The 14,232-nt window shown below is 38.4% G+C and overlaps 1 non-coding gene across 1 annotated transcript; it reads left to right on the top strand.

Moving 5' to 3' along the window:
* The first annotated feature begins 12,599 nt into the window (after positions 1-12,599).
* On the top strand, positions 12,600-12,707 carry LOC112760085 (small nucleolar RNA R71). The gene has a single exon (XR_003180541.1). It is a non-coding gene; the product is annotated as a small nucleolar RNA R71 (small nucleolar RNA).
* Positions 12,708-14,232: the final 1,525 nt, after the last annotated feature.

The following is a 14,232-nucleotide window of genomic DNA, read 5'->3' as shown; positions in this document are numbered from 1 at the left end:
AGCAGAGAAATTAAGCTTGGGTAGGCCAGTTTGGCTTTAGTGGAGTTCTTGTTTGCAATTGTGTAAATCTCACAAGAAATCAGATGATGAATCTCCACTTCTTTTCCAAGCATAATACAATGAATCATCACTGCTCTTTTGACAGTGATCTTAGAGCGGTTGCTAGTGGGTAATATAGAACGCCAAATGAAGTCCAACCAGCCTCTTGCAACTGGTTTGAGATCTCCCCTCTTGAGTTGGTTTGGGACACCTTTTGAATTGGTTATCCACTTAGTTCCAGGGAGGCATATGTCCTCTAGAACTTGATCCAACCCCTTATCTACTTTCACCATTCTCCTATTAAAGGATTCTGGATCATCTTGTAGTTGAGGCAATTTGAAGACCTCTCTTATTTTGTCCAGATGGAAGTAAATAAGCCTCCCTCTGACCATGGTTCGATAGGTATGAAAGGCGGTTCCAGTTATTCTCTGCTTATCTGTTAGCCACAGATTTGAGTAGGATTCCTGAACCATGTTTCTTCCAACCTTTGTTTCAGGATTAGCTAGAAATTCCCATCCCCTGTTTCAAATTTGCTCTTAGATCTCCGGATATTTATCTTCTTTCAGATTGAATTTAACTTCTGGGATCACTGACCTCAGACCCATTATTTTGTGGTAATGGTCTGCATGTTCTTTGGTTAAGAACCTCTCTTGATTCCAAAGACTCTTTGGAGTATTCTCTTTCTTGCCTCTTGATTTGGTTTATTTTCCCTTAGGTGCCATGATCTTAATGAATCTTAGCTCATTGATCACAGAAAAACACACCAAACTTAGAGGTTTGCTTGCCCTCAAGCAAAAGAAAGGAAAGGGGAGAGAGAAGAGAAGAGGCAAATTTGAATGGTGGAAAGGAGGGGATGGCCGAATGTATATTTATAGGAGGAGGGGAGGGATTTCAAAAAATTTGAAAGAGATATGACATAGAGATATGATTGATGGAAGAAAATAAAATCATGATATGAAAAAGATGAGATTTGTAATTGAAAAAGATATAAAGATGTTAAATCTGAAAATTTGGTTATGCATCTAAGAATTAAGAGATGATATGATGAGTTGAAAAAGATTTGGAAAGAAATTAAGAAGATAATTGAGTTTTTGAAGAAGATTTGGGAAGGATTTGAAAGAAAATTGAAAAGATATTTAGAAAATGTTTGAATTTTTGAAAATTGAGGGTGAATGATGAAAGTTTGAAACATGTTTATGCAGAAAATTATGAGTCAAAACATGAAAATTTAAAAAAATTTAAAGTTGGAAATAAAATCTCATCCCCCTGCCTTTCTGGCGTTAAACGCCCAGAATGGTATTCATTCTGGCGTTTAACGCCTAATTGTTGGCCATTATGGGCGTTTAACACCCAGCCAGGTACCCTGGCTGGCGTTAAATGCCAGAAACCCCTTTATCACTGGGCGTTTTGCTGAACGCCCAGGATGCTGTAATTCTGGCGTTATACTCCCAGAATGGTACCCATTCTGGCGTTTAACGCCCAAAATGGTACCTTTACTGGTGTTTAACGCCCAAAATGCCCTTTACTGGCATTTTCTTGCCAGCAAGCTCCTTTTCTCTGCTTTTTGCACTGAATCCTTCTGTAACTCTGTGAATTCCTTCAATTTTGATGATTAACCTTTGAAGAAAAATGTATATCAAACTTCTACAAGTATTAATTAAAACAAATAACTTGCTAATGGCTGGGTTGCCTCCCAGCAAGCACTTCTTTATTGTCTTTAGCTGGACCTTTACTGAGCTTCATTCAAGCCTCAGTTTTGAGCATTCTTGCTCAAAATTTCTTTCAAGATAATGTTTGATTCTCTGTCCATTAACAATGAACTTTTTGTCAGAATCAATATCTTGAAGCTCAACATAACCATATGGTGACACTCCTGTGATCACATATGGTCCCCTCCACCGGGATTTTAATTTCCTGGGGAATAATCTGAGTCTAGAGTTGAACAGCAGAACTTTTTATCCTGGCTCAAAGACTCTGGATGACAATTTCTTGTCATGCCACTTTTTTGCTTTTTCCTTATAAATTTTTGCATTTTCAAAAGCATTGAGTCTGAACTCCTCTAGCTCATTTAGCTGGAGCAATCTTTTCTCACCAGCTAACTTAGCATCCATGTTTAGGAATCTGGTTGCCCAGTAGGCTTTATGTTCCAGTTCCATGCACAGATGACAGGCCTTGCCATACACAAGCTGGTATGGAGAAGTTCCTATAGGAGTCTTGAATGCTGTTCTGTATGCCCACAGAGCATCATCCAAGCTCTTTGCCCAATCCTTTCTACGGGCAATTACAGTCTATACCAGGATTCTCTTTAATTCTCTATTAGAGACTTCAGCCTGCACATTTGTCTGTGGATGATACGGATTTGCTACTTTGTGGCTAATTCCATATCGAACCATAGCAGAGTAAAGCTGTTTATTGCAGAAATGGGTGCCCCCATCACTGATTAGTACTCTGGGAACACCAAATCTGCTGAAAATATGTTTCTGGAGGAATTTTAGCATAGTCTTGGTATCATTAGTGGGTGTGGCAATTGCTTCCACCCATTTAGATACGTAGTCTACTGCCACCAGAATGTAATTGTTTGAGTATGATGGTGGGAAAGGACCCATGAAGTCAATACCCCATACATCAAACAACTCAATCTCTAAGATCCCTTGTTGAGGCATGGCATAACCATGGGGCAAGTTACCAGCTCTTTGGCAACTGTCACAGTTACGCACAAACTCTCAGGCATCTCTATAGAGAGTAAGCCAATAGAAGCCACATTGGAGGACTTTAGTGGCTGTTCGCTCACTTCTGAAATGTCCTCCATACTGTGATCTATGGCAATGCCACAGGATCTTCTGTGCCTCCTTTCTAGGGACGCATCTGCGGATCATTCCGTCTGCGCATCTCTTAAAGAGATATGGTTGATGAGGCACAGAAGTTGGTGAATTAAAAATTATTAAAATAGTTACGTTGCAAGTATAGTTCTTAACTCACCGAAAATCTACCTATCAATTTAGAAATATGTCACAGAGAGTTTAAATTAAAAATTACTGAGAGTTTAAGTCCCAGGTCGTCTCCCAACGAGTTGCAGAAAAGTGTGCTATCTTATTAATCAGATGTTCCAAAAAGTTGAGTTAAGTAAATTGAAAATTAAATTGAGGAAATTTAAATAATATGAATAAAAGCCTTGAGTGGGAGTTGATTAGTTGAAATCTCTATTATTGATGGGATGATTTCAAGATTAATTTATAATTAATGGTCGTTCTATTTAGTTATCCTTTACTAGGTAAAGGAAAGTCAAACAAGTTGGAATGTTAGATCTGTTCACGAGTTGCAACCCACTTAGTTCAAAGGGATTGGTGTTAGTGACTAGATAGCAATCCAACAGTTAACCCAATTACAAATTCTCTTTCAATCCTTCCAACTCAAGAGTTCCTTTCAATCAACTCCCCATCAAGTGAAGAAACTACTCGCTCATTGTAAATAATAAATCCATAACATATGAAAGGGAATTAAAAGAAGACATGATTATTGGAATGTAAAATAAATTAAAATGAAAGAAATAATCCTTGTATTAAATAATCATGAAAGTATTCAAATGACAAAATTGAACAAAGCAAAGAACATGGAAGAATAAAACCAAGTTAAGAGAACGAACTAGAATGACGAAGTCTTGATGAGGAAATAACTCTTCTCAATGTTCCAATGCCAAGATCAATTGAAAATTAAAATTCTAAAACCTAGAGAGAAAAACCTAGAGGAGGAATAAAACTAGATATAAAACTCAAAACTGTCTAGAATGAATGTTGTTATTTGTTTTTGCATATTCTCTGGCTCTAGTCTGCTGTTCCGAGCCGAAAACTGGGTCGAAATAAGGTCCAAAATCGCCCCCAGCGAATTTTGCAGATTATGCAGATCGCACATGTCACGCGATCGCGTCACCCTTGCGGACGCGTCATTCGCGCTTTTCCTTGCCACGCGTTCGCGTCGTCCACGCTACCGCGTCGCTTGAGCTTTTCCAATCCGCGCGGCCACGTGAGCCATGCGGTTGCGTCACTGCGATTTGCTCTCCTTCGCGCGGTCGCATGAGCCAGGCGACCGCGTCACTTCTCGCTGGTTATCTCCTTAAATTCTTGTGTTCCTTCCATTTTTGCTAGCTTTCTTTCCAATCTCTAACTCATTCATGCCCTATAAAGTCTGAAACACTCAACACACAGATCACGACATCAAATGGAATAAAGGAGAATTAAAAATACATAATTAAAGTCTCTAGGAAGCAGTTTTCAAACATGTTATAAATTCAGGAAGGAATTATAATTTCATGCTAATTTAATGAATAAGTGGGTAAGGATCATGATAAAACCACACAATTAAACACAATATAAACCATAAAATAGTGGTTTATCAACTTCCCCACACTTAAACATTAGCATGTCCTCATGCTTAATTGAAGGAGATAAGGAAATAAGTATGAACATGTAGAAACTCATGAAATGCAATGCAAGCCTATATATATATAAATAAATGCAACTATATGATTCTTGCCCACTTGATCAAAAGTAAATAAGCTCTTCAAAACAATTACAAATCAAATTTCACTAATTCTATCATTATACAATAAAACAGATAAAAGTGCAAGAAGATAGCTCATGAAAGCCGGGACATGAAAATTCAAGCATTGAACCCTCACTGATAATGTGTGTACGCTCTAATCTCTAGTGTATAGGGTAATCACTCTATCCTTCTCTAATCATGCTTTCTAACTTTTATTTTTCTCCTAACCAATCAACAACAGTTAATATACCAATGCAAATATCATGAGGTCTTTTCAAGGTTGTAATGGGGCCAAGGTACAGGTAGGGGTATACATATGGTTAAGTGAGTTGATAAATTGAATCTTTAATTAACCCAAGCTTCAACCCAACCTATATATTTTTAATGTAATCTTAAAGTTCATACCTAGCTACCCAGAATTCCCTTTTTCAATCCATACTCATGTATCAACTTTGTATTTGATTATATCATATGTGCATTGATCTTTGAGTTCTGAAATTAACATTGGGGTAATTTTGTCCCCTTATTTATATTTTTTTTAAATTGAAAGAAATATAGCTTATCAATGCACATAGATTTTTAATTCTTATAGTTTCACATGAGTAGGTATCCAAATTCCCATTAAATTCTCATGACACATTCCCTTAACAACTTTTGTTCCCACAATTTCCCAAACTTAACTAACACACACAATTCTATCTTAAGCTAACCAAAGATTCAATTTGGGATATACAATTGTTTTTCAGCTTAAGGTTAGTAATGTGGTAAAATATAGAACAAATGGGATTTAAAGGTTCAAAGTGGTTAACAAAGGTAATTAAAAAGGGTAGGCTTAATTTGGATAAGTGAGTTTAAACAAATAATGGCCTCAATCATGTGCAAGCATGCAAATATAATAAATATTGGACATATAAGATAAAACAAAATATAGATTACAATCATAGAGAAGTAAACACACAAGAATGAAATAATTATGGTTAAATAATGTAACCATACATGAAGGCTCAAATCTTTCACAGATTGTGTATTCTTTAGCTCAAATATCATGTTCCAAATACAACTCAAGCAAATTTATCATAAAAATTTTGAAAAATTAGTGAAATTTTGTTCCAAAGATAGAGTCTTAAAAGAAACTTATTGTCTTTTCAATCAAGTAGAACATGCATGCAACTATCCTAACCTATGCAATTTATTCTATTCTATAAAAGAAAGAAAATCTAACTAAAATATCCTAATTATTGGTGCTAGGGAAGAGAAATTACCTCCGGAAGTCAGGTACTGACCGACCTCCCCACACTTAAGGCTTTGCACCGTCCTCGGTGCCGTCTGTTAGGAACAGGGGTAGGCTGGTAGCAGTATCTCCACAATCGGGACCGTCATGGCTCCCTGTGCTAGTAAAAGAAGTGGATTCCGGGGTGTCTGAGTCCTTCCAATCTCCTCTAAGTAGCTCCTTGAGGTGTTTGAATCTTCGGTTGTTACGGCACTCTCTCAACTTAGCTTTGTGTTCTTGCCGATCTAACCTCTTGATTATCTGCTGGAGCAATTCATCAGTTGTAGGTGCTTGTGGTGTTGAAGAAGGATTATCTTTAACTGGAGCAGTAGGAAGACTTGTAGTGGCTGCTGGAAGTCTGAGGTATTTCCCATTAGGGACATACTGATCATCCCGTGGAAGCACGGCTTTGGTGTTCCCAGCTCTGTAGGAGACTCCGGCTACTGAGACAAGATCTGAGACCAAGGCGGGGAAAGGTAAGTTGTCCGTAATTTATACGTGTCCCATAGCATTCCGGATATGTCTTGAGAGATTCAGAGGTTGGTCTATAAGGATGCACCATAGTAGAACAGCCATGTCCGCAGTGAAGGAGAACTCATGAGTGCTCGGAAAGACGTAATGGGACGTGATCTGTGCCCATACGCGAGCCTCTAAGGTAAGTGCTGAAGCCAAGATTCCCTTAGGGCGGGTACGGTGGTATCCGTAGATCCAACGGCTGCCAGGTAATGCGATAACTCCGATAACGGAGTTCCAGTCAAATTGGTACCTCTGGCGCTTAAGTGCGGCTCCTTGGAAGGCGTCCATTCCTTCTGGAATAGGGAGAAGACTCAGAGCTTGCTGAATGGCTGCTTCTGTAATGGGAACTTGCTTCTGCCGGGCATAAACAGACTGCAGGGTTGGCATGTAGAAGTTATAGTAGAACTCAACTACCCAAGAAAGATTGACCTGCCTTGGCTGTCTCCGTAGGAAACCCCATTGTCTTCGTTCAATTTGCGGCTCAACAAAGGTAGCAATATTGGACGGGAGGATAAGAAGGTATTCATTGTTATAGTTCCTTTCTGCTAGGATAGGGAACATCTGCTCACAGTAGCGATTGGGAAATCGCGCAGTGTCCTTTGCTGGAAAGGCTCTCTCCTTTTCATCAACCTTTATTATCCTCTTAACTCTTTTTGTTGAGGGCTTGACTGCGGTTGAAGAAGGCTCTGCCACAAATGCTCTTCTAGTGCCTCTTCTTGCTGGGGGTTTAGGAGTCACTTTCTCCTTTCCTTTCTTGGTGGCTGGTGCATGAAATTGTGATCTCAGGCAACGGCGCCAAAAACTCTGTACGCACATCTTAATAAATCGTTTTTCATTCACAACTTTGATACAACTAACCAGCAAGTGCACTGGGTCGTCCAAGTAATAAAACCTTACGTGAGTAAGGGTCGATCCCACGAAGATTGTTGGTATGAAGCAAGCTATGGTCATCTTGTAGATCTCAGTCAGGCTGATATCAAATGGTTATGGAGTTTTCGAAAATAAATAATAAATAAATAGAAAATAAAGATAGAAACACTTATGTATATCATTGGTGAGAATTTCAGATAAGCGTATAGAGATGCCTTCATTCCTCTGAACTTCTGCTTTCCCGCTGTCTTCATCCAATCAGTCCTACTCCTTTCCATGGCTGGCTTTATGTAAAGACATCACCATTGTCAATGGCTACTTTTCATCCTCTCTGTGAAAATGGTCCGATGCGCTGTCACTGCATGGCTAATCATCTGGAGGCATCACCGTAGTCAATGGCTGCATCCCATCCTCTTGTGAAAATGGTCCAAATGCTCTGTCACGGCACGGCTAATCATCTGAGGTTCTCGATCATACTGGAATAGGATTCACCCTCCTTTTGCGTCTGTCACTACGCCCAGCACTCGCGAGTTTGAAGTTCGTCACAGTCATTCAATCCCAGAATCCTACTCGGAATACCACAGACAAGGTTTAGACTTTCCGGATTCTCATGAATGCCTCCATCAATCTAGCTTATACCACAAAGATTCTGATTGAGAGATCCAAGAGATAATCATCCAATCTAAGGTGGAACGGAAGTGGTTGTCAGGCACGCGTTCGTAGGGGAATAATGATGATTGTCATGTTCATCACATTCATGTTGAAGTGCGAATGAATATCTTAGAGGCGGAATAAGTTGAATTGAATAGAAAAACAGTAGTACTTTGCATTAATTCATGAGGAACAGCAGAGCTCCACACCTTGATCTATGGAGTGTAGAAACTCTACCGTTAAAAATACATAAGTGAAAGGTTCAGGCATGGCCGAAAGGCCAGCCCCCATGATCTAAGAACTATACGTCCCAAGATGCCTAATACAATAGTAAAAGGTCCTATTTATACTAAACTAGTTACTAGGGTTTACAGAAGTAAGTATTTGATGCATAAATCCACCTCCGGGGCCCACTTGGTGTGTGCTTGGGCTGAGCTTGAATGTTACACGTGCAGAGGCTTCTTCTGGAGTTGAACGCCAAGTTGTAACGTGTTTTTGGCATTCAACTCTGGTTTGTAACGTGTTTCTGGCGTTTAACTCCAGACTGCAGCGTAGAACTAGCGTTCAACGCCCTTTTGCGTCATCTAAACTTGGCCAAAGTATGGACTATTATATATTTCTGGAAAGCCCTGGATGTCTACTTTCCAACACAATTAGAAGCGCGCCAATTTGAGTTCTGTAGCTCCAGAAAATTCACTTTGAGTGCAGGGAGGTCAGAATCCAATAGCATCAGCAGTCCTTCTTCAACCTCTAAATCTGATTTTTGCTCAAGTCCCTCAATTTCAGCCAGAAAATACCTGAAATCACAGAAAAACACACAAACTCATAGTAAATTCCAGAAATATGAATTTAACATAAAAACTAATGAAAACATCCCTAAAAGTAACTAGATCCTACTAAAAACATACTAAAAATAATGCCAAAAAGCGTATAACTTATCCGCTCATCACAACACCAAACTTAAATTGTTGCTTGTCCCCAAGCAACTGAAAATCAAATAGGATAAAAAGAAGAGAATATACTATAAATTCTAAACTATCAATGAAACATAGCTCCAATCAGATGAGCGGGACTTGTAGCTTTTTGCCTCTTGAATAGTTTTGGCATCTCACTTCATCCATTGAAGTTCAGAATGATTGGCATCTATAGGAACTCAGAATTCAGATAGTGTTATTGATTCTCCTAGTTCAGTATGTTGATTCTTGAACACAGCTACTTTATGAGTCTTGGCCGTGGCCCTAAGCACTTTGTTTTCCAGTATTACCACCGGATACATAAATGCCACAGACACATAATTGGGTGAACCTTTTCAGATTGTGACTCAGCTTTGCTAAAGTCCCCAATTAGAGGTGTCCAGGGTTCTTAAGCACACTCTTCTTTTGCTTTGGACCTTGACTTTAACCGCTCAGTCTCAAGTTTTCACTTGACACCTTCACGCCACAAGCACATGGTTAGGGACAGCTTGGTTTAGCCGCTTAGGCCAGGATTTTATTCCTTTAGGCCCTCCTATCCACTGATGCTCAAAGCCTTGGGATCCTTTTTATTTACCCTTGCCTTTTGATTTTAAGGGTTATTGGCTTTTTGCTCTTGCCTCTTGGTTTTAAGAGCTTTTGGCTTTTTCTGCTTGCTTTTTCTTTTTCTTTCTTTTTTTTTTCGCCATTTTTTTCTTTTTTTTTTTTGCAAGCTTTGTATTCACTACTTTTTCTTGCTTCAAGAATCATTTTTATGATTTTTCAGATTATCAAATAACATGTCTCCTTGCCATCATTCTTTCAAGAGCCAACATATTTAACATTCTTAAACAACAACTTCAAAAGACATATGCACTGTTCAAGCATTCATTCAGAAAACAAGAAGAATTGTCACCACATCAATATAATTAAACTAAGTTCAAGGATAAATTCGAAACTCATGTACTTCTTGTTCTTTTGTATTAAAACATTTTTCATTTAAGAGAGGTGATGGATTCATAGGACGTTCATAACTTTAAGACAAAGTTACTAAATACTAATGATCATGTAATAAGACACTAACATAGATAAGCATTTAACATAAAGAAAACGAAAAACAGAGAAAGTAAGAACAAGGAATGAGTCCACCTTAGTGATGGTGGCATTTCCTTCTTGAGGAACCAATGATGTCCTTGAGCTCTTCTATGTCTCTTCCTTGCCTTTGTGGCTTGATCCCTAGTGATTTTGGTGCTCCTATCCTTAGTTGCTCCCAATAATTATGTGGGGAAAAATGTATCCCCTGAGGTATCTCAGGGATCTCTTGATTTGCAGTCAAATGTTCTACCATTGAGCTATAGATCCTTTACATTAATCTCTCCATCTCCCATGACTTGGAGGTGGAAGCTTTTGTCTTCCCTTTTCTCTTCTCTCTTCTTTCTTTTTTTTTTTTTGAGGTTTCTCTGGCCTTAGGTGCCATCAATGGTTATGGAAAAGCAAAATAAGCAATGCTTTTACCACACCAAACATAGAATGTTGCTCGCCCTCGAGCAGGAGATGAAAGAATAGATGAAGAAGAAGATGTGGAAAAAAACTAGGATTATGAGGAGGGAAGGTGGGAATCCTGTGGGGTTCACAGATCCTGAGATGATCCTGTGAGGTCCACAGATCTTGAGGTGTCAAGGATTTACATCCCTGCACCAATTAGGCATGTAAAATGCCTTTGCATGCAATTTTGGCGTTTAAACGCCGAACTGATGCTTGTTCTGGGCGTTCAGCGCCCAGATGCAGCATGTTTCTGGCGTTGAACGCCATCTTCATGCTTGTTTCTGGCGTTCAGCGCCAGCTCTATGCTCTGTTCTGGCGTTGAACGCCAGCCAGATGCTCCTTACTGGCGTTTAAACGCCAGTGAACTCCTCCTCCAGGGTGTGCTATTTTTTTATGCTGTTTTTTATTTTTCTTCAATTTTTCAGTTGTTTTTGTGACTCCACATGATCATGAACCTACGAAGACATATAACTAATAAAAATATAATTAAATAAAAATTGGGTTGCCTCCCAACAAGCACTTCTTTAATGTCAATAGCTTGACAGTGGGCTCTCATGGAGCCTCACAGATGTTCAGAGCATTGTTGAGACTCCGCAACACCAAACTTAGAGTTTGGTTGTGGCCTCCCAACACCAAACTTAGAGTTTGACTGTGGGGCTTTGGTTGACTCTGTTTTGAGAGAAGCTTACTGTGCCTCTTTTCCATGTTTACAGAAGGATGTCCTTGAGTTTTAAACTCAAGGGAGTCCTCATTCAATTGAAGGACTAGTTCACCTCTGTTAACATCAATCACAGCTCTTGCTGTAGCTAGGAAGGGTCTTCCAAGGATGATAGATTCATCCTCATCCTTCCCAGTATCTAGGATTATGAAATCAGCAGGGATGTAAAGGCCTTCAACCTTTACTAGTACGTCCTCTACTTGTCCATAAGCCTCTTTTCTTGAATTGTCTGCATCTCTAATGAGATTCTAGCAGCTTGCACCTTAAAGATTCTCAGTTTCTCCATTACAGAGAGTGGCATGAGGTTTATTTCTGACCCAAGGTCACATAGAGCCTTCTCAAAGGTCATGGTGCCTATGGTACAAGGTATTAGAACCTTTCCAGGATCCTGTTTCTTCTGAGGCAATCTCAGTTGATCCAATGCATTTAGTTCATTGGTGAACAGGGGAGGTTCATCTCCCCAAGTCTCATTACCAAATAAATTGGCATTCAGCTTCATGATTGCACCAAGGAACTTGGCAACTTGTTCTTCAGTGACATCCTCATTCTCTTCAGAAGAAGAATACTCATCAGAACTCATGAATGGCATAAGGAGGTTCAATGGAATCTCTATGGTCTCTAGATGAGTCTCAGATTCCTTTGGTTCCTCAGGGGGAAACTCCTTATTGAACACTGGACGTCCTAGGAGGTCTTCCTCCTTGGGATTCACGTCCTCCCCTTCCTCTCTAGGTTCGGTCGTGTTGACTATGTCAATGGCCTTGCACTCCCCTTTTGGATTTTCTTCTGTATTGCTTGGGAGAGTACTAAGAGGGGTTTCAGTGATTCTTTTACTCAGCTGGCCCACTTGTGCTTCCAAATTTCTAATGGAGGACCTTGTTTCATTCATGAAACTCACAGTGGCTTTAGATAGATCAGAGACTAAGTTTGCTAAATTAGAGGTATTTTGTTCAGAGTTCTCTGTCTGTTGCTGAGTCGATGATGGAAAAGGTTTACTATTGTTAAACCTGTTTCTTCCACCATTATTAAAGCCTTGTTGAGGCTTTTGTTGATCCTTCCATGAGAGATTTGGGTGATTTCTCCATGAGGAATTATAGGTGTTTCCATATGGTTCACCCATGTAATTCACCTCTGCTATTTCAGGGTTCCCAGGATCATAAGCCTCTTCTTCAGCAGATGCCTCTTGAGTACTGTTGGATGCAGCTTGCATTCCATTCAGACTCTGAGAAATCATATTGACTTGCTGAGTCAATACTTTATTCTGAGCCAATATGGCATTCAGAGTATTAATTTCAAGAAATCCCTTCTTCTGAGGCGTCCCATTACTTACAGGATTCCTCTCAGAAGTGTACATGAACTGGTTATTTGCAACCATGTCAATGAGTTTTTAAGCTTCTGCAGGCGTTTCCTTTAGGTGAATGGATCCACCTGCAGAAGTATCCAATGACATCTTAGCTAATTCAGACAGACCATCATAGAATATATCCAGGATGGTCCATTCTAAAAGCATGTCAGAAGGACACTTTTTGGTCAGTTCCTTGTATCTCTCCCAAGCTTCATAGAGGGATTCACCTTCTTTCTGTCTGAAGGTTTGAACATCCACTCTAAGCTTACTCAGCTTTTGGGGAGGAAAGAACTTGGCTAAGAAAGCTTTGACCAACTTATCCCAAGAGTTCAGGCTATCCTTAGGTTGAGAGTCCAACCATATTCTAGCTCTGTCTCTTACAGCAAACGGGAAAAGCATGAGCCTGTAGACTTCAGGATCTACTCCATTAGTCTTAACAGTATCACAGATCTGCAAGAATTCAGTTAAGAACTGAAAAGGATCTTCAGATGGAAGTCCATGAAACTTGCAGTTTTGTTGCATTAGAGAAACTAATTGAGGTTTAAGCTCAAAATTGTTTGCTCCAATGGTAGGGATGGAGATGCTTCTTCCATGTAAATTGGAATTAGGTGCAGTAAAGTCACCGAGTATCCTCCTTGCATTATTATTATTTTCGGCTGCCATCTCCTCTTTCTGTTCGAAAATTTCTGAAAGGTGCTTGCTGGATTGTTGTAATTTAGCTTCTCTTAGTTTCCTCTTCAGAGTCCTTTCAGGTTCTGGATCTGCTTCAACAAGAATATTCTTGTCCTTACTCCTGCTCATATGAAAAAGGAGGGAACAGAAAAATAATAATAGGGATCCTTTTTGCCCAGGTGTAGAGGTTCCCTTAGGTGAGTGGAAGAAAAGAAGAGTAGAAGAAAAGAAGAAGAGAAAATCTGAACTCAGAGAGAGAGAGGGGGTTCGGATTTTTGGTGAGATGAAGTGTTAGTAGATGAAGAAATAAATAGAATGAGATGAGAGAGAAGGAGGATTTTCGAAAATAATTTTTGAAAAAGAGTTAGTGATTTTCGAAAATAGTTTTTGAAAAAGGTTAGTAATTTTCAAAAATTAAAATCAAAAATTAAAATAATTAGTTAATTAAAAAGAAATTTTGAAAAAAAGGGAAGATATTTTCGAAAATTAGAGAGAGAGAGTTAGTTAGGTAGTTTTGAAAAAGATAAGAAACAAACAAAAAGTTAGTTAGTTAGTTGAAACAAATTTGAAAATCAATTTTGAAAAGATAAGAAGATAAGAAGTTAGAAAAGATATTTTAAAATCAAATTTTTGAAAAAGATATGTTTTAAAAAGATATGATTAAAAAGATATGATTTTGAAAAAGATAAGATAGAAAGATATTTTTGAAAAGATATGATTAAAATTAATTTTGAAAAAGATTTGATTTTTAAAATCACAATTAATGACTTGATTCACAAGAAATCACAAGATATGATTCTAGAACTTAAAGTTTGAATCTTTCTTAACAAGTAAGTAACAAACTTAAAATTTTTGAATCAAAACATTAATTGTTGATGATATTTTCGAAAATTATGAGATAGAATGAAGAAAAAGATTTTTGAAAAAATATTTTTATAATTTTTGAAAATAAATAAGAAAAATGAAAAAGATTTTATTTTTGAAAAAGATTTTGAAAAAGATAAGATTTTTAAATTGAAAATTTGATTTGACTCATAAAAACAACTAGATTTTAAAAATTTTTGAAAAAGTCAAATCTAATTTTCGAAATTTTAAGAGAGAAAAAGGGGAAGATATTTTT

The sequence above is a fragment of the Arachis hypogaea genome, chromosome 16, assembly GCF_003086295.3.
Source record: "Arachis hypogaea cultivar Tifrunner chromosome 16, arahy.Tifrunner.gnm2.J5K5, whole genome shotgun sequence".
Taxonomy (NCBI): Eukaryota; Viridiplantae; Streptophyta; class Magnoliopsida; order Fabales; family Fabaceae; genus Arachis; species Arachis hypogaea.
The sequence above is the reverse complement of the archived record's forward strand: the minus strand, read 5'-3'. Positions and strand labels throughout refer to the sequence as shown.